The 20561-nt window shown below is 37.8% G+C and overlaps 1 protein-coding gene and 1 pseudogene across 14 annotated transcripts in view; one reads left to right on the top strand and one right to left on the bottom strand.

Annotated features, from left to right (window-relative positions):
- LRRC4C (leucine rich repeat containing 4C) overlaps nucleotides 1-20561 on the bottom strand; it is a 1846189-nt gene that overhangs the window by 133226 nt on the left and 1692402 nt on the right. The window lies entirely within an intron of this gene.
- LOC145527980 (U2 spliceosomal RNA) lies at nucleotides 17557-17626 on the top strand (annotated as a pseudogene).

Below are 20561 nucleotides of genomic sequence, written 5' to 3' on the forward strand. Positions count from 1 at the left end.
CAATCCCTGGATCAAGAACATCCCCTGGAGAAGGGAATAGCTACCTACTTCAATATTTCTCGCCTGGAGAATTCCATGGGCAAAAGAGCCTGGAGGGCTACAGTCCATGGGGTCCCAAAGATTCAGACACAACTGAGAGAGTAACACTTTCACTTTCACTTCATCTAATATCATAAGAAAGAAAGAAAATTCAGCATGAGTTAATGTAATAATTTTCTAACAATTATATACTTTTTAAAACCCTCTATCCAATAACCAACCATCAAATCTGCATTCATCATGTAGGAAAAACCTGCAAATGTGAGTAGAAATGTTCAAGAGCAACTAGAAGTTTACAATCTGTTTAATTAGCTGAGATGTACAAACAAAATAATATTTTAAAAAGTCAGGACAATAGTTAAATGTTAAGTGTAATGAAGCTAATTCCATATTAGAGACATTCTTAAAAGAGAAAAGCTCAGTGTGAACTGACTTTGAGAATCTAAGAGGGCTTCAAGGAAGAGGTAGAATTTGACCTTAAAGTATTTACTATTACCGTTTATATTACATTAGAAGCATTGATGTATTCCATTGCACCTAGATGTCTTAACACACGCTCATTGGAATAACTATAATACCAGACTTTTTCTAATTAGTAGCTCATGACTAACTAGCAAAAAATGGCATTATAATATCAAAAGACCCCTAAAGAGTCACCTAGTAGTTGTTGAAAAATTGAAAGCATTTCCCCTAAAGTCAGGAACAAGACATGTGTGCACACTCTCACCACTACTATTCAACATAGTTTTGGAAGTTTTAGCCACGGCAATCAGAGAAGAAAAAGAAATAAAAGGAATCCAGATAGGAAAAGAAGAAGTAAAACTCCACTGTTTGAAGATGACATGATCCTCTACATAGAAAACCCTAAAGACTCCACCAGAAAATTACTAGAGCTAATCAACAAATATAGTAAAGTTGCAAGATATTAAATTAACACACAGAAATCCCTTGCATTCCTATACACTGACAATGAGAAAACTGAAAGAGAAATTAAGGAAATGATTCCATTCTCCATTGCAATGAAAAGAATAAAATACTTAGGAATAAATCTATCTGAGGAAACAAAAGACCTATATATAGAAAACTATACAACACTGATGAAAGAAATCAAAGATGACACAAACAGATGGAGAAATATACCATGTTCATGGATCGGAAGAATCAATATAGTGAAAATGAGTATACTACTCAAAGCAATCTACAGATTCAATGCAATCCCTATCAAGCTACCAACAGTATTTTATAGAGAGCTAGAACAAATAATTTCACAATTTGTATGGAAATACAAAATACCTCAAATAGCCAAAGCAATCTTAAGAAAGAAGAATGGAACTGGAGGAATCAACCTGTGTATATACTATACTACAAAGCTGCCTATACTACAACTTGCCTATATACTATACTACAAAGCTACAGTCATCAAAACAGTATTGTACTGGCACGAAGACAGAAACATAGATCAATGGAACAAAATAGAAAGCCCAGAGATAAATCCACGCACCTATGGACACCTTATCTTTGACAAAGGAGGCAAGAATATACAATAGAGAAAAGACAATTTATTTAACAAGTGGTACTGGGAAAACTGGTCAACCACTTGTAAGAGAATGAAACTAGCATACTTTCTAACACCATACACAAAAATAAACTCAAAATGGATTAAAGATCTAAATGTGAGACCAGAAACTATAAAACTGGAGGAAAACATAGGCAAAACACTCTCTGACATAACTCACAGCAGGATCCTCTATGACTCACCTCCCAGCATAATGGAAATAAAAGCAAAATAAATAAATGGGACCTAATTAAACTTAAAAGCTTTTGCACAACGAAGGAAACTATAAGCAAGGTGAAAAGACAGCCTTCAGAATGGGAGAAAATAATAGCAAACGAAGCAACTGACAAAGAATTAATCTCAAAAATATATAAGCAACTCCTGCAGCTCAATTCCAGAAGATAAATGACCCAATCAAAAAATGGGCCAAAGAACTAAACAGACATTTCTCCAAAGAAGACATACAGATGGCTAACAAACACAGGAAAAGTTGCTCAACATCACTCATTATCAGAGGAATGCAAATCAAAACCACAATGAGGTATCATCTCACGCCAGTCAGAATGGCTGCTATCAAAAAGTCTACAAACAACAAATGCTGGAGAGGGTGCAGGGAACCCTCTTACACTGTTGTTGGGAATGCAAACTAGTACAGCCACTATGGAGAACAGTGTGGAGATTCCTTAAAAAACTGGAAATAGAACTGCCATATGACCCAGCAATCCCACTGCTGGGCATACACACCAAGGAAACCAGAATTGAAAGAGACACGTGTACCCCAATGTTCATCGCAGCACTGTTTACAATAACCAGGACGTGGAAGCAACCTAGATGTCCATTGGCAGAGGAATGGATAAGAAAGCTGTGGTACATATACACAATGGAATATTACTCAGGTATTAAAAAGAATGCATTTGAATCAGTTCTAATGAGGTGGATGAAACTGGAGCCTATTATACAGAGTGAAGTAAGTCAGAAAGAAAAACACCAATAGAGTATATTAATGCATATATAAGGAATTTAGAAAGATGGTAATGATGACCCTATATGCGAGACAGCAAGAGACACAGATGTAAAGAACAGACTTTTGGACTCTCTGGGAGAAGGCGAGGGTGGGATGATTTGAGAGAATAGCATTGAAACATGTATGTTATCATATGTGAAATAGATCACCAGTCCAGGTTTGATGCATAAGACAGGGTGCTCAGGGCTGGTGCACTGGGAAGACCCTGAGGGATGGGATGGGGAGGGAAGAGGGAGGGGGTTTCAGGATGGGGAACACATGCACACCCATGGATGATTCATGTTGATGTATAGCCTCTAATTAAAATAAATTAATTAATTGAAAAATAAAAATAAAAACAAACAACAACAACAAAAAGAGTCACCTAGTAGTTGAACAGTTCATTCTTCAGCTACTTTGTTTGTGGCTTCTGTTGTGTCCATTCTGATGTTTTCAACTGTTAACCTAGTAAGCATTTCAGAATTGACTAGATCTCCATCAGTTTTGGCATATTGTGAGACCACCTAAGAAGTGTTCACAATCTTTTCTCTGCCATAATTCCCTTACCAATTCTCAACCAAGTCAAATTTCCATCTCCCTCCTCTGAACAATGCAATGGTCTGCATTTTTCACTTGAAAAATCTTTTCATTTTTTAATCAATTATTTATGTATGTCAACATATTGTTTACAAATAACTTTTTTCTCATCTATATCAGAAGCATAACTTATACCTACGTATAGTGTTTTTAGGAGCCTGGCAGGCTACAGTCCATGAGGTTGCAAAGAGTCAGACATGACTGAGCAACTGAATACATAGTGCTTTACAAAAAAGGCTCTTAATAAATAGTTAATACGGTAATTTGATTGCAGTGGATAGGCCCACATGAGTTACAGACACACTGTAGTTCACAGCCTACAACTTATTTGAGTTGCTTTATTCATTTAATCACTCACTCCTAGGAAGAAAAAAAGAAGAAAGGAAACAAAAATAAAGAAAATCACAACACTTAACCCTAAATAGTAGGATACCCATATTCTACCTGCAAATATGCCACTAATTAGCTGTGTCGTGTTGGATCAGGGTATCTACTCAGTCTTCCCCATAGAGTAACTCGATGGAATTGACAGTTGGCTGAAATGTTATATAAGGGTCATTCTTTCAGATCTTTAGATACTAAAGGAGCTAACCAGGAACATGTATAATATGAAAATTATATTTATTTTGTTTTGTGTAATAGAAACATAGGGTGAAATATATGAGCAAAGTATTCTTTACAGTAGTTCTAAAATTTTTAGTTTTATACCATATCTCCCAGTAAGAAATCTTTCTCTCTCTCCCTCTCTTTCTCTCTCATCACTCTCTGTATCTTTTTCTTGCTACCACTCTCAAAACTGAAAGCAGTCTCACCTATCACATCGTATAATAAGTGATGTACTCTAAGTTTTTAATTCTGTTCTAGTCTATTTCTATCCTATTCCATCCTATTCTATTCTGTCTTACTTTATTCTATTTTATTTTAGAAATTGAAGATTTGTTGAACAAGTAAATTGATTCCATCACCCTCTCTGGATGCATGAATTCTATCACATTCTTAATCTACTCTAAGGAATATTTTCTTTACTTGTAGAATGTGAATAATAATTCTCTTTCTCTCCACTAGTATTTGCTTTATGTATTTGGGTGCTCCTGTATTAGGTGCATACACATTGATGGATAAACAACTGAGTCCTACTGTGTAGCACAGTATACCCATTGTGGGGGGACTATATTCAATATCATGTGATAAACCATAATGGAAAATAATATAAAAAAGAATTTATATGGATAACTGAATCACTTTCCTGTATTGAAGAAAATAACAGAATATTGTAAAACAACTATACTTAAAATTTTAAAAATTCTATTTAAAGGGTTATTGTTATAACTAAATAAAATACTGCTGCTAGCACTATGCTTTGGATTTAGTATTCAATATTGATGCATTATTTTTATAGTTATTATTTTAACTATTTTGATCATTCTAATACTATTATAAACTCTAAGTATTTGGAGACTGTTAATGTGTCATGCTCCCTGAGTCAGGAAGATACTCTGGAGAAGAGAATGGCAACCCAATCCAGCATTCTTGCCTGGAGAATTCCATGGACAGAGAAGTCTGGCAGGTTACAATCTGTGGGATCACAAAGAGTCAGACATGACTAAGCGACTAACACTTTCATGTTCAATATATGTTATGGTTCTCACGTATATGACACAGATTAAAGCTAGGAAATTCTGAACTTTGGAATTTGGATTTCAATTTCAATTGTTGGGAAAAATGAAAAAAAGTGAATAGAATTGTTCCACACTTGTTCCTGACATTGAATACTCAATATTACTTTGGTTTTGGCTAACTCTGCAGACGTTTGATTTAGTACTTAATCTCCATGGTGATTAAGGGATGTGGAAAATGATAACATTGCATTTCATTTAGATGCTTCTGTGAGGTGACATATATGACAGATTCATTCTTCTAACTTAACAGTGTTGAAAATCATCTCATCTCCTATTAGCAGGAGAAATATGAGCAGAAGCGTGTGGTTCCTTCACCACTAATATTTGTACCACGGGGAAAGATATTAGCTAAAGGAAACTGAAATCCATCTTCCGATATTTTAATAATCCTAGTTGGAACCCTCAAATACTGTTTACATAAGATGCTATCTGTAGAAGTATCATATTTTGATTTCTACCTTTTTTAGGTTAGAACAGCTCATTCTTTAATGATAAAATTCACTATTTAATGAAATTTTAAACTAAAATATGAACATGAGATATAAAGTGTATGTATGTGACATATATCTTCTATGCTCACAAAGAGCAGAAAATAATTTACCATTCTTGCCATGACTCGGAGAAGGCAATGGCAACCCACTGCAGTCTTGCCTGGAGAATCCCATGGACAGCGGAGCCTGGTAGGCTGCAGTCCATGGGGTCGCGAAGAGTAGGACATGACTGAGCGACTTCACTTTCACTTTTCACTTTCATGCATTGGAGAAGGAAATGGCAGCCCACTCCAGTGTTCTTGCCTGGAGAATCCCAGGGATGGTGGAGGCTGGTGGGCTGCCATCTATGGGGTCGCAGAGAGTCGGACAGGACTGTAGCGACTTAGCAGCAGCAGCAGCAGCAGCTTGCCATGACTTATCAGGAATCTGAGCAAAGAGGAACAATATCACCTGCTCAGCAGGAGATAAGTGATAACTATTTCCCCAGGAGCATTTTATGGTTGTCTTTAATGGCACCCCACTCCAGTACTCTTGCCTGGAGAATCCCATGGACAGCGGAGCCTGGTAGGCTGCAGTCCATGGGGTTGGGAAGAGTCGGACACAACTGAGCGACTTCCCTTTCCCTTTTAATCTCTCAAGAGACTGAATTTTTCTTCAATCTAAACTAATCTTGCTTGTTTTCAACTTCACACCCCCACCCCCTTCCCAATCCTATAATTTCCTCCTTTTTTGCACCAACTGAAATATGGAGCTTTTAACATCACCATGAGCCATCAGCACCGATGGTTCAAAACATCTTCAGCGTAACCACGACATGTACCACATTCCCTTCATTTTGTTAACTGAACAGTTCTTAAACAACCTCATTATCTGCCCACAGCACTCCATATTTTCCTATTTTAAAGACATTCCTTTAAAATGTCTCCTCTACGAACCAGGAAGACTAAAATCTTGCTTCAGATCCCCATGTTTTCACAGCACAATGGGCAGAGTGAAAATAATTAATACTGAGTGCCTACTACAAGTCAGGCAATAAATGGTACTGTACTTAATCTTCAACACAATTTTATGATACAGATATCATTATATGCATTTGAAGAAGAAGAAAGTAAGACCGAAAGAGGTTCTGTTACTTATCAAAAGTCACATATGGGGCAAGTTCTTGAGGAGAGCCTCTGAGAGCCCATACTCTGGGCCATTGCACAGTACCAGCTGGACTAAGGAAACACTGAATTACTCTCTGGTCTTTTTCTTTTCTGTAAGGGAGCCTTTAGAAGGTCTCAATATTACGAGTTTTCCAGATATTGGAATCATGTTATCTCCCAAGGGACTCTGAGCTGTGTAAAGCTCTTGTCCAGGGTTCAAGTTCTAGAACGTTTTAGAAGAGAGAAAGAGTTAGCAGTCAGTCTATAAACACACTGACTGCACTATGGTAAAACTGAAGCCAGGATGCCCAGAAAGCTTCCTCCTGCTAGTAGAAGATGATTTTATGCCTTCTCTTCTCTTAAGAGGTTTTGCATATACAGCTTAAAAGCCACATTTGAAACAAACAAAATCCCTACCACATAGAGTTATGGCATTACCCTGTTCTGCATATAATCATGAATCAAAGTCTGCCTCAGTGGTGACTGCATACAGCTAAAACCCTGTGGCATGATTAATTTTCTATGTTTTGCTCATCCTTGCCCCTCTACCCAGAATGACTCTCTGCCTTTCCACCCTGTTCTGGGCCAAGCACCAATGTCACTTGCTCCACAAAGATTTTTCCAACATCTCCCTACCCTCAGTTCATCTTTGAGTTCCCCCAGCATTTCATTCATGTCTCTAAATAGTAGTTATCATAGTGTATAATATGTTCCTCTACCCTACAGACAAGGATTTTCAACTTCAGCAGTACTTCCTTTTGGGGCTATATACATAATTTTTTATAGGGCTATACTGGAAATTGTGGGATATTTAGAAGCATCCTTGGACTCTACCCACTGAAAGTCAGTAGCATTTCCCCTTGAACTATGATAACCAAATTTGTCTCTAGATATTGTCAAATGTCTTCTGAATGATAAGCAGCATCACCCTCACTTAACAACCTCTGCTTTAGCTCATGGGGACCACATGAAGAGTGACTGTCTTTTTTTGTTGTTGTTTTTAGCCTCATATACTCAGAAGTATCAGACCTATCACAAACAGTTAATTATTAAATCTATTGGTTGGAAACAAATTAGTCTCATTTCACAATAACTGCATACAGTATTGGAAAATGCACTGAGTTCATGTTCTTTCAAAAGTGAAACAAGTGCTCAGTTGCTCATTCAGGTCCAGCTCTTTGCAACCCCATGGACTGCAACCCACTTAGCTCCTCTTTCTATGGGTTTCCCAGACAAAAACTCTGGAGTGAGTTCTAATTTCCTCCTCCAGGGGATCTTCCTGATACAGGGATTGAACCCATGTCTCCCACATTGGCAGATGAATTCTTTAACAGTGAGACACCTAGGAAGCAACGTGACTGCTAAATTACATTCTGGATTCAAAGAAAGTGATATTGAAAGTCATCAGATGTCAAAGTGAAAAGAAATACTTTTCTCTGCATATATAAGAAATCAAATAAGTATATATATATGTATATATATATATATATATATACACATATACTACATATGGCAATTATATATATTAATAGATTGTTTACATATGTACACACACACACACTTAATGACCTTTCCTGAAAAACTGCATTCAGAAAAATAGATAAAAGCAATCTGGTATCTCTAAATACATCATATTTAAAATGCTTTGTTCACTAAAATATGCGGTACATTTCTAGCTTTTTCCCCCCTCAAAGATCCATTCATAAAAAAAGTGATGCTTATTTTGAAATTTCCAAATTAGAGCGACTTGATTAAATAAACAGCACAGACAGTACGATATTGCCTTTCTTCCTGACAAGATATTCATCTCTTCCCAATTTAGTGCAGAACAATTTAAAGTCATCTGACTTTGCTTATTTCTGTAGACTAGTTAGCTATTTATTTGAATGGAAAAAACAGAACCACTGTGATCTTAACATCAAGTTGTGATGATGAAAGACTTTTTCTCACCTCAGAAGTGAACTGGCTCTGCATATCTCCATTTATTTCTCTACTTGAGGTTTTAGTTAAAAGTGACATAGATTTGTCTTTTCAGGTTTATGTAGTTTTACCAAAATCAGATACTTTCATTGGGATAGTACAAGCAGAAGTGGTGCCTTTGGCAAGTCAGGAATCTTTGTAAGAAAGAAATACAAACACAAGACCAGCCTCTCCAGAGTAGTTACAAAGGAGGTCACTCAGAACCAGTAGGCATGTGCTGCAAAGTGGAGAATACCATCATTTCAGTGGCCATATTTTATTGGTTGTCTTTTTTTGGTTTTAAATACATTCATTATACTTGTCATTATAATACTAGGAGCAGTGATTATCCTTGCTCCTAGAAAGAGCAAGTAATTAAATATCAGGGCAAGCAAAAAAAAAAAAAGCGCATGATGCCATTTAACTACTCAGTGGGTGAAGCAAAATTTACCACATGGTTCTTCTCTGATAACAAGCGGCAAGGAACTCAGTACATAGCATTCTGTTGTGCAACCAATCTTCCTCCAAACATCAGCCACATTTATATTCACACTTATAACCAGAGGCATTTTCAAACCTTCTCACTCCCTCTTCCCCTGGACTGCCCTCAGTCACCATCCCCAACCACCCCATCCCCCACCCCACCCCCACTCCCATTCTCAAAGGCTGCAGCAAGGAAGGTAAAAGTAACTGAATTTCAGGGGAACATGCATGTGTGGAAGAGTTCAGTTCAGGGGTTGAAGGGTCTGCATACCTGAGATAAGAAACCAACAAACAGAACTTTCACCTCCTCGTTTCATATCAACTGGTCTCCTTTCCTCTGATTTCAATTTAAAGAAATTCCTGGGCTCCAACAAGTTACAGAACTTTAATTTAAAAACGTTTACATCCTGACTTCAACAGATTTCAGTTCTTAGGATGCAAACAAGTTATTTTCTGATATTCTCACTGCAACCTTCAATGAATCATTTATACTTATGTTTAACCTATTATCTCTACGTATGTATCTCTCTGTCTGTTTATCTATCTATCTAATCTATTTCAAGGAAGTGAGTGAAAAGTGAAAGTTGCTCAGTCATGTCCCACTCTTTGCGACCCCATGGACTGTAGTCCGTGGAATTCTCCAGGCCAGAATACTGGAGTGGGTAGCCTTTCCCTTCTCCGGGGGATCTTCCCAACCCAGGGATCAAACCCAGGACTCCCGCATTGCAGGCAGATCCTTTACCAGCTGAGCCCCCAGGGAAGCCCATTTCAAGGAAAGTGAAGACTACCATGAAATGCTCTAGATGCCAGTGTGCAAACCACAGACCATGAGTCACACTAGCAACCAAGCCACTGCACACGCACATACACACACACGTGCGCATAGCACCAAAGGGACAGGCAGCTCTCAAGTCAAGTAAGGCTCCAGGTCATCACAGACAGACTTCACTGTACCTTGACAGGGGCGAAAACATTAAGCTTGACCTAGGTTCCCAGGAGGAGATAAAAAAAACAAAGCTCTTTCTAAAAATGTTTACCCCATTTTGCTTTCATTCAGGATTTCTGTGTGATGCAGAGACAGTTTGAAATCCACAGGATGGCAAAGATACAGTAGCCCAGTTCCTAAATGTGTGCTTAGGATTAATTTTTCTTGTCCTTATGACCCATAATACACAAAATAGAAAGCTCCTATATTGTCGCAGTAGAGAATATATGACAAATGAATGTCAACAATCAAAGCTATATATAATCCATATATTAAAATATATTACATAGTTATTCACATATACAATGTTTTTTTTGAAACACTGTTATATAGATATATCATTGCACAAAACATCAATAAGCTTTTTTGGAGAAATAGAGACTCTAGACTCATCTTCCCAGACCTTGAGTGCTTCTCTGCTACTAAATGAAGTGTTTACACAAACACTTTAATGATGTCTGGGTAAAATTTTAGAGATGAATGTGACCATGGAGAGAAAAGAATTTTGGATCAGAAGAAATTTCACCTAATCCCCAAGTGTATAGAATGCTATTTGGCCTTTATACAAATAGAGAAAAGTTACAATTATCATTATTATGGCTGCAGAAGCATTCAAAGCTGAATTCCAAAGTTATCATTCACCTAGATTCTCAATCTATACCTTTATGTTCAAATATCTAGCTATTACTTTGGACTCTGAAAATTAAAAAGAGTTGTAAACAATTTTAAGTCTCTGGAATATATTTGGCTTTAGGAAGTTATTATTAGAAAACAGAGTATACCAGAACACAATAAAAAAGACAATCGTCTGTTTGTTTGCTTGTTTGCTTAGTATTTTTGTCTAAATACCAAGCAAAGAACCAGGTCGCAACAGAGAGCTGGTGTAGAATCACTTACATCTTGTTTTGAATCCCAAATATGATACTTTGTAGCTGAGAGGCCTAAAACGTATTCATTAACCTCTAGAAATCACAGTTATCTCTAAAATAAGAATAATGGTAACCATCTCAAAATGTACTCATGATGTATAAATTAGATTACCAAAGAAAATTACTTCCTTTGTTACCAGGTTCTCACTTCCCTTCAAAGGATCAGAATGGACATAGTTTGTCCTAGGTAAGGAAGGTGATGGAAATAAACTGATTTATGAATCATTTAAATTAACCTTGAAGATGCATGACAGCCCAGTAGCTACCCATTGCTCTGGGTTCAAATCCTGGTTTTGATATAAAACAGCTGAGGGATCATGGATGAGTCATTGAACCTTCTGCCTGAGATTTCCCAACTGTAAACTGGGAAAACATTGAGATATCTTACTGTCTTGTTTTAAGGTTTAAAAGAGTTAACTGTGGAAACAACAAACTGTGGCAAATTCTTAAAGAGACAGGAATACCAGGCCATCTTACCTGCTTCCTGAGATATCTGTGTGCAGGTCAAGAAGCAACAGTTAGAACCAGACATGGAACAATGGACTGGTTCCTAACTGGGAAAGGAGTATGTCAAGGCTGTATATTGTTACCTTGCTTACTTAACTTATATCCCAGAGATAGAACCCAGGTCTCCCACATTGCAGGCAGACTGTTTAACCAGCTGAGCCACAAGAGAAACCCTATATGCAGAGTACGTCATGCAAAAAGCCAGGCTGGATGAAGCACAAGCTGGAATCAAGATTGCTGGGAGAAATATCAATAACCTCAGATACGCAGAAGACATCACCCTTATGGCAGAAAGTGAAGAGAAACTAAATAGCCTCTTGATGAGAGTGGAAGAGGAGAGTAAAGAAGTAGGCTTAAAACTCAACATTCAAAAAATGAACATCATGGCATCTGGCCCCATCACTTCATGGCAAATAGGTGGGGAAACAGTGGAAACAGTGAGAGACTTTATTTTCTTGGGCTCCAAAATCACTGCAGATGGTGACTTCAACCATGAAATTAAAAGTCGTTTGCTCCTTGGAAGAAAGCTATGACAAACTTAGACATTATATTAAAAAGCAGAGACATTACTTTGCCGACAAAGGTCCATATAGTCAAAGGTATGGTTTTTCCAGTAGTCATGCATGGATTTGAGAGTTGGACCATAAAGAAAGCTGAGTGCCGAAGAATTGATGCGTTTGAACTGTGGTGTTGGAGAACTCTTGAGAGTCCCTTGGATGCAAAGAGATCCAACCGGTCCATCCTAAAGGACATTAGCCCTGAATATTCATTGGAAGGACTGATGCTGAAGCTGAAGCTCCAATACTTTGGCCACTTGATGGGAAGGACTGACTCATGGAAAAGATTCTGATGCTGAGAAATATTGAAGACAGGAGGTGAAGGGGATGACAAAGGATGAGATGGTTGGATGGTATCACCAATTCGATGGATATGAGTTTGAGCAAGCTCTGGGAGTTGGTGATGGACAGGGAAGCCTGGCGTGCTGCCATCCATGAGGTCACAAAGATTAGGACATGACTGAGAGACTGAACTTGCTTTTTAAGTATTCAGTCAGTAGGGTCAGGTTTTTAAGTATTACATGTCTTAAAATTTCTTAAATCACATATTTTATACTTCTGTGCTTTTCCTGACCTATTCCACAGTATTCACTGGATGCCCACCATATGCCTTCTTCTAGGAATTGGGGATGCCCAGTGAATACCACAAAAAAAACCTCACAAAAAATGCCTTGCCTTTTAAAGTATACACTGAAGAAACAAGTAAACTCTATTATATCTAATATGATAAATACTTTGGACAAAATGTGGCACTAGTGGTAAAAATCTGCCTCCCAATGCAGGAGATGCAAGAGACGCCAGGTCCGATCCCTAGGTGTGGAAGATCTCCTGGAGAAGGAAATGGCATCCTCCTCCAGTATACCTAGAAAATTCCATGGATACAGGATCCTGGAGGCCTATGGTTCATGGGGTCCCAAAGAGTTGGACAGGACTGAGCACGTGCTCCCATGCCAATCAAGGTAAAGATTAGGGGGGCACAAAGATTGTACTTTTGTATCAACGGTCAAGAAAATCCCCCTGATTAGGTGGTGTTTGAGCACAACTCTGAGGCAATCCGGGCTATGCCATAAAGCTGCCTGCTCTAGACCATTTTGAGCAGAAACAGCAAGTTCAAAACCCGTGTGTAGGGAGCAGGCCTGACATATTTGAAAAACACAAGAAATTTCCTGAAACTGTCATGATAATTTCCAGCTATTACTCTGAAGTGTCAACATAGCAAGTGTGATAAATACTCAGTTCTCTGATATATCTATCCTGATACTCTAGATATATGAAAACCATCCAAACATTATTTATAATCTCTGAGAGAGCTATTTTTTTTATAATTATGCAAAATAATTTGTTTAACACAATAATGGTTAGCCCACTGAGTGTTTAAGCAAAGGGGAGAAAAATGAAATGTATCTGCTCTGTTTGACCTGCAGAACTTTGTGCAGAGGCTACTTGGTCTCTCTGGACCTCAGTTACTCGTTCATACAATAGGAAGAGTGGGCTCTGTTCCATGCTTGTCACTAGTGTTATTCCAGTCTTGGGTTGGAAGGCACTTCATAAAAAATGACTTGCCACACACATGCAAAATATTTTGGTAAAATCTCATTTATACCAAGGCCATTTGTCTGTCAATTTTACTCATATGAGAGATGGTTAAGTCTTTATAGAGAAGCCAAAATGTAGAAGAGAAATTGATATTACATCATTGATATACCAAACTCATATATTTCACTTCTAGAAAGGCTCAAAGGCTCTCACTTTAGAGTCCATCTATTGATCCCTTAAGCATAAGTTTAATATTCTTGAATACATAGGTTTCTATTATGACCACTAGTTGACTTCAGCATTAAGATGTGTAACTCTTTCCATTTTGTTGGGTTGGCTTGGATCTATTCACAAGTTCTGGGGAGCTAGTTCTATGAATTAATAATAGAGAATTATTAGTAAGGCTATCTGGGTATCTAGATATCAAGGTAAATTTGGGATTAGGGGAGAAAACAATCTGATTCATGATGGAAAAATTCTAATTGTGGAATGCCATAATCAAAGCCAAGATCACCACCATAGTAAACTGTGAACTTAATATCCAAGCCTCGATATTCTGTTCCGGGAACTGGCAGTAGTGATAAAAGTCCTACAGAATAGTAAGGAGTGCTAGGAAGGAATTATGTAGAGGTGATCTTAATAGAGTGCATAGTATAATTCTCTTCACTTCCTCCACTGCCCTACACATGACCCAAACCTAGGACCTTGGCCTCTGCAAACCCTAATGTTCCCAGCACAACATTACCTGGATAAAAGTGGCTGCCCCTTAGTAATAGAATGAGTGTATGAATGAATCAATCAATGATTGAATAAATAAATTTATAAAATTATCAATTAACTACATAATAATAGCTCCCAAAACTCACAAATCATGAAGGCAGATACAATACCTCTTCATCATATCTTCTCTTACTAAATACTAAATGGTGTAGTATTCTTGATAGATAATCTTTCTTATCTTTACTGCCAGGATCCTAATTTAGAGGCACAAAGATATCGGGCTGAGAAATGTCCTCCTAGGCACTCTGGCAGAAGGCAGGAAGTCATTTTCTTTAAACCACTGCTTTAGCTTCAGCCACAGTTATTCATTCTCTTTTAGAAGGAGGAATTCATTTATGTCTTCAGGAGACAGATGTATCAAGCCATCGGGTGTTTCTGCCAATCACCTCCTGCCAAAGCCCTGATGTTTTATTTCATTAGTGCAGGCACTTTCCATTAATTTAGATACTGTTTAAGAGTGTTAGTTCCAAAGGACATTGTTTCTTGGCTCTTCTATTCTGAAGGGCTATTTAATACATTACTGCAATGAATTGACCCTTTGCCAAGAAAGAAGCAGTGGCCACCCAATTGTAATCAGTTTCTGACAATGTGATTCTAATGCTTGGCCTGATGATATATTTATTGTGCTCTACCTGGAACTGACAGAAACAAGCCAGATGATTTCTACTGGCTGAGTAGTAAGACTAAACAAAGCACATTCTTCTTTCCTTCCTTCCTCCCTTCATACCCCTGCCTTCCTTTTTTCCTTCTTCTCTTCCTTCCTTTCTCACCTCTTTCCTTCCTTTCTGCTCTCCCTCCTTTCTCTTTTTCATAAAAATAATAACACAAGAGTATTCTACTATATGCCAAGTGTGAGAGACACTATTGATGCCTAAAATCATACATCCTCATCCCCATTCTTTCTCATTCTTAAGTAAAACTCTGTTTTATTCAGCTCCTCCAGGCAGCTCTCCAGAAGCTTCGAAGTATGGATCCTGACTCATCTGAGACATCATGGTTTCCTCATTTCCTTTGCTAGTGATTGATCTGAGTATACAGTTTGAGCCAATGAAACATAAACATAGGCTTAATGGAGATTTCAGAGGAAGTTTTCCTTAATCTTAAAAGACTCAAGAAAGAGCTAAACTCTTTGGCCTGTATCATGTCTGGATATGAGGTCTAGCACTGTTACAATCTCTTGTGACCACAAGAGGCATTTAACTAAAGGCAAAGGTGAGAAGAACACAACGGTAGAGAAAAATGATGGAAAGATGTTTGTCCCTGATGCTGCTGCTGAACCAGTGAGACAAACCAGAACCACTCTTTCCCTGAACTTCATGTTCTGTGTGAAAATGCATTTCTTTACTTTCTGAAAGTCAGTCGACATTGTTAAGTGCTATACTAGGCCGTGGGCGAAATATCGACAGAGTGTAAGATTCTGTGATAGAATTAGCCCTACAAGAATGCTGGAATTACAAAGTGAGCTACTCTGTATAGTTAAATATTACAGCAATGTGCTTGTCTCTTAAAAAATAGCAAAACTGAGCATTATGATTTATTTAGATCATGCTCATGGTCTGTACATAAATCTGACATTCCCACAATTATAGTGAGGAGAATATTTTACGGTGATTCATCCAACTTTCTTGACTGCAAGTTTGCACTTGGACCCAATGAAAATGCTCAGATAATTACATGAACTTGTTTCACAAATAGTTGGAATCTTTGGAAAAATCCACCTCAAAAACAATTTCTGTCTAAACTTCTTAATTCTTTCAACTCATTTTGGTTCTCAATTTTTTCAATATGTGTTTGGAGAATGGTAATTATTTGAACTATACAATTGTAATGCCTATAGGTATATAACTATCCAATTGCAGTAATTCCTCTAGGTATAATTCCTATACACCTATAGGTGTATAAACATATACATATTATACATTTACTTGAATATATTTACTTATATAGTTACACATATAATTTCTTCACTTACATATAAATGTATATATATATCATTTATTTCATATGTCTTGGCCTTTTTTCATGGGTTCCTCATTTCCTTTGCTAGTCATTGGTCTGGGTATACAATTCAAGCCAATGAAACATAAGCTTAGGCTTAATGGATTTCAGAGTAAATTTTCCTTAATCTTAAAAACTCAAGTAAGAGTTATACTCTTTGGTCCAGTACTATATCATGTCTGGATATGATGTCTAGCATTATTTCAATGTCTTACACTAGAATTTGAGATCCCTAGAGCAATGTCTATACTCTTATTGGATCACTTGTAGGCTCTAGCCAAAAGCTACCTACTGAAAAAATGATCAGTTATATTTTATGACCAGTTAAGTTCCTGAGTAGATATGGCAAATAACAATCTCAACACATTTTTCCTTCTACCATGAGTGTTGAAACCTGTCTTTTATTAAGCCTATAATTACATTTTGACTCTAACCTAAATCTGTTCTGAATAGTAAGAGTAAAAAAAATTTCAGATTCTTCAAACTATTCTTCATTTAAAATCCTTTTGTCCATCTGAGTATACTTAAACCAGTGAGGAATAGTTCACTCGCTGCAATCGAACTTCTCAGTGTCAACAAACCAATACATCTAGCAATCAAAATATGAGCATACTGATAACAGAATGATTATTAACCAAGTCCACAGAGAGATGACAATGAAGACAGCTAAACTATATCAGTTGCTTACCATGTACCAGGCACTCTTACATCCATTTAACTTCTTTAATCGTCACACTAACTCTCCAAGTTTCAGCCTATTGTTATCTGCATTTTGCAAATGAAGTAACAAAGACACAGAAAGAACACTGATTTGCCCAAGGTTTCACGGCTTACAAGTTGAGTGGCAAAGACAAATTTAGGGAAGTGGACTGTTTTACCTTAAAAACATCCACCCCCAAAGTGTCCTATTCTCCGTGCAATTAAGAGAACTACAGAAATAAAATAAATACTTGTCCAAGGAGCTTTCTTGAGAGATGACAGGACAAACATCAAAGACCATCATTCCTGTAACCAAACTTTCATCTGAAAATAACGTATAGATATAAAGCACTCACTGGGGTTAGTAGATTAGATGCAAACTATTATATATAGGATGGATAAACAACAAGGTCCTACTGTATAGCACAGGGGACTATATTCAATATTCTGGGGTAAATCATAATGGAAAAGAATATCTAAAAAGCATATGTGTGTATAACTGAGTCACTTTGCTATACAGCAGAAACTAACACAATACTGTAAATCAACTACACTCCAATTAAAAAACATTAAAAAGGAATAAAGCATTAATTCACTAACAGGCAACCACTGACATCGCATCTCAGCCTTTTGGCTAAGATCAAGTGTAGTATCTCTCCACATATTGCTATTTTAAAAACTAATCCTGCCTCTTTCCAAAAGATAAACAGAAAAAAGTAAAGTACATGCGTACACAAAATGATTGTCAAATATATACAAAAGAAGCAATTATTTTGAAAATATTATACAGTCTAAAATTTTAAAAAGAAAAAAGGAACAGTGAATGTTCTAGTAAAAAAGAAAAAAAATTGAGTCAAGTGAGAATTTTCTCCCTCTCTTCATAAAGTTCCTCCAAAATGTGTAGGTTAGAGTGATATCTTATCAGAAAGGAGGACCATTTGGTGTGGCTGATATATTTTCCAGTGCTAAGGAGAAGGGATTCTTCAGTGAGGTAGCAAATATTGTCTTTACTGGAAGACAACAGAAACCACTTTCATCTTGCCTAACTGACAAGGTTATAAATCTGGGCAATAAAAATGAGTTCAAAATTTATGAGATATGGGAAGGGTATGACACAAATAGCCAAGTTCGATTATAAAAGCACATATCTTTAAAACAGAGAACATCACTGTTTAACGCTAGAAACAAAAGTTATGTGCACTGATGAAGCTGAAGAAAGGACACTCTTTGGCCAGAATTTGAAATTTTCAACATACATTCAATGAATTAAGCTACTTCATATCCCCAATGGAAAAAAAGAAAAGAAAGGCACATACCAAACCTCTACAATATACTACACAACTCGCTGAATATAGTAGGATCTTACTAATACTGATATATTAACTGTATCCAACTCAGTGGTAAAAGAATCTGCCTACTAAGCAAGAAACATGGGTTCGATTCCTGGGTCAGGGAGATCCCCTGGACAAGGAAAAGGCAATCCACTCTAGCATTCTTGTCTGGAGAATCTCACGGGCAGGCTCCTTTGAGCCTGGCGGGCTACAGTCTATGGGGTCACAGGAGAGCTGGACACGACCTAGGACCAAACACCACCACCACCAATTACAAAGATAGCTACAAGATCAGTTTCTCAGGCAGAGGGTAACTACAGTAGTGTTTAAGAGCACAGTTTCTGTGCTAGATTGTTTGGATTTCACACTGCTCTGGCTACAGGATAAGTAATTTTAAACAGATGTGACTGAGTTGCCTGTAAAGATGAAAATAAACCTGGTAGGTCATTTTGAGGGTTAAAGAGGTTAATACCTCATGACAGAAAAGGCTCATTATCTTCCCACATCCATTCTCCCCTGCTTCCTTTTAGTACTTTCCAAACAGGGCTGCTCTGCAGTCCAACTTCAGGGTCACCAATCACATTATAACCTATAGGAACAGCGATCCCAGGGATCATGCAATATGGCGCACTCATTCCCTTGTTTCTCAGTCATGTCCAACTCTTTATGACCCCATGGACAGCAGCACACCAGGCTTCCCTGTCCTTCACTGTCTCCTGGAGTTTACTCAAATTCATGTTTACTGAGTCCGTGATACCATCTAACCATCTCATCCTCTGCCTCCTCCTTCTTCTTTTGTCTTCAATCTTTCCCATATTAGCAGAATACAAGGCTACCCAGTTAGAGTCTAGGGTCCTCTTTATCTTTTGCAAGAAAGGCTGTTCATGTGACTAAGTTCTGGATGAGAAAATGTGAGTACAGGTGATGTATGCTGCTTCAGGATCAGGTTTGTAAATGAAGCTACTTGTACTACAGCCTGATATGGGAGCTTGGTTTTAGACATCCAGCACTACATAGAAGAGGATCAAACCCAACAGCATGAGGAAGGAACCTGGATGCTGGGAGGATGATGTGGACAAGTGCATCACTCCTACCTAGGCCATCCACCTCTTTGTTGTTAATGTGACAGATAAATGAAATCTAGATCTTGTTTGATCCATTGTACTAGGTCTCTCTATTCTAACAGCTGGGTCTACTGCTTATTAAACACTTCTGCATGAAAAAAAAAAAACAACTTGGAACTGTGCTTGGCACATAGTAAACTCTCATTAAATGTTAGCATCTCAATAAGTGAAAGAGCCAGTATTTGAAAATGGAGAACACTATGTACATCCAAAACCCATGTTCTTTTCTTTCCGGGAGAGAACACTGTCTCCAGTGCACAGACTGAAAAGGCAAAATTATTTGCTATAAGCACATCAGTTAGCAACACTTTAAAATCACTTACAGTAGGAGAGGGTTTTTTTCCCCACATTCCCCAATTTTTAATGCGATTCTCAATTCAAAATCGCTTTTTAAAAAAGGTATTGGTTTTAAAGTTAGTTTGGTGAATAACTTGAAATTATCTGCGACTTGTGCTTTGGATTCACTCCCCTTCAGTTCAGTTCAGTTGCTCAGTCATGTCCCCGACTCTTTGCGACCCCATGAACCGCAGCACGCCAGGCCTCCCTGTCCATCACCAACTCCCAGAGTTTATCCAAACTCATGTCCATCGAGTCGGTGATGCCATCCAATCATCTCATCCTCTGTCATCCCCTTCTCCTCCTGCCCCCAATCCTTCCCAGCATCAGGGTCTTTTCCAATGAGTCAACTCTTTGCATGAGGTGGCCAAAGTATTGGAGTTTCAGCTTCAACATCAGTCCTTCCAATGAACACCCAGGACTGATCTCCTTTAGGATGGACTGGTTGGATTTCCTTGCAGTCCAAGGGACTCTCAAGAGTCTTCTCCAACACCACAGTTCAAAAGCACTCCCCTTAGTCATCCCATAATACATAGAGTGGTGGGACAAAAAAGGGCCAGAAAAGAGCTACCTGCATATTCTTCAAGTCGAATTTTATGACCATTAGACATAAAGGATTTGCTTTCTGTGGACCATAAAAGATTCTTTTCCCTCTAACCTGGTGAATACATCTAGGCTCTCCTTGCAGAGCCATGTCTGCAACCTGATTTGGATGAGAATTCCTATATTATCATTCTGCCTCTCCTCCCAAGCCCTTACCCTGGGTAGAACTGCCAAGAAGAGGGATCTCGTCTTCAGGATCAACTGTGCTTATTATTTCAGAACCTG

This window comes from Giraffa tippelskirchi, chromosome 11 (genome assembly GCF_054371585.1).
Source record: "Giraffa tippelskirchi isolate mGirTip1 chromosome 11, T2T-mGirTip1v1.2.pri, whole genome shotgun sequence".
NCBI classification, from domain to species: domain Eukaryota; kingdom Metazoa; phylum Chordata; class Mammalia; order Artiodactyla; family Giraffidae; genus Giraffa; species Giraffa tippelskirchi.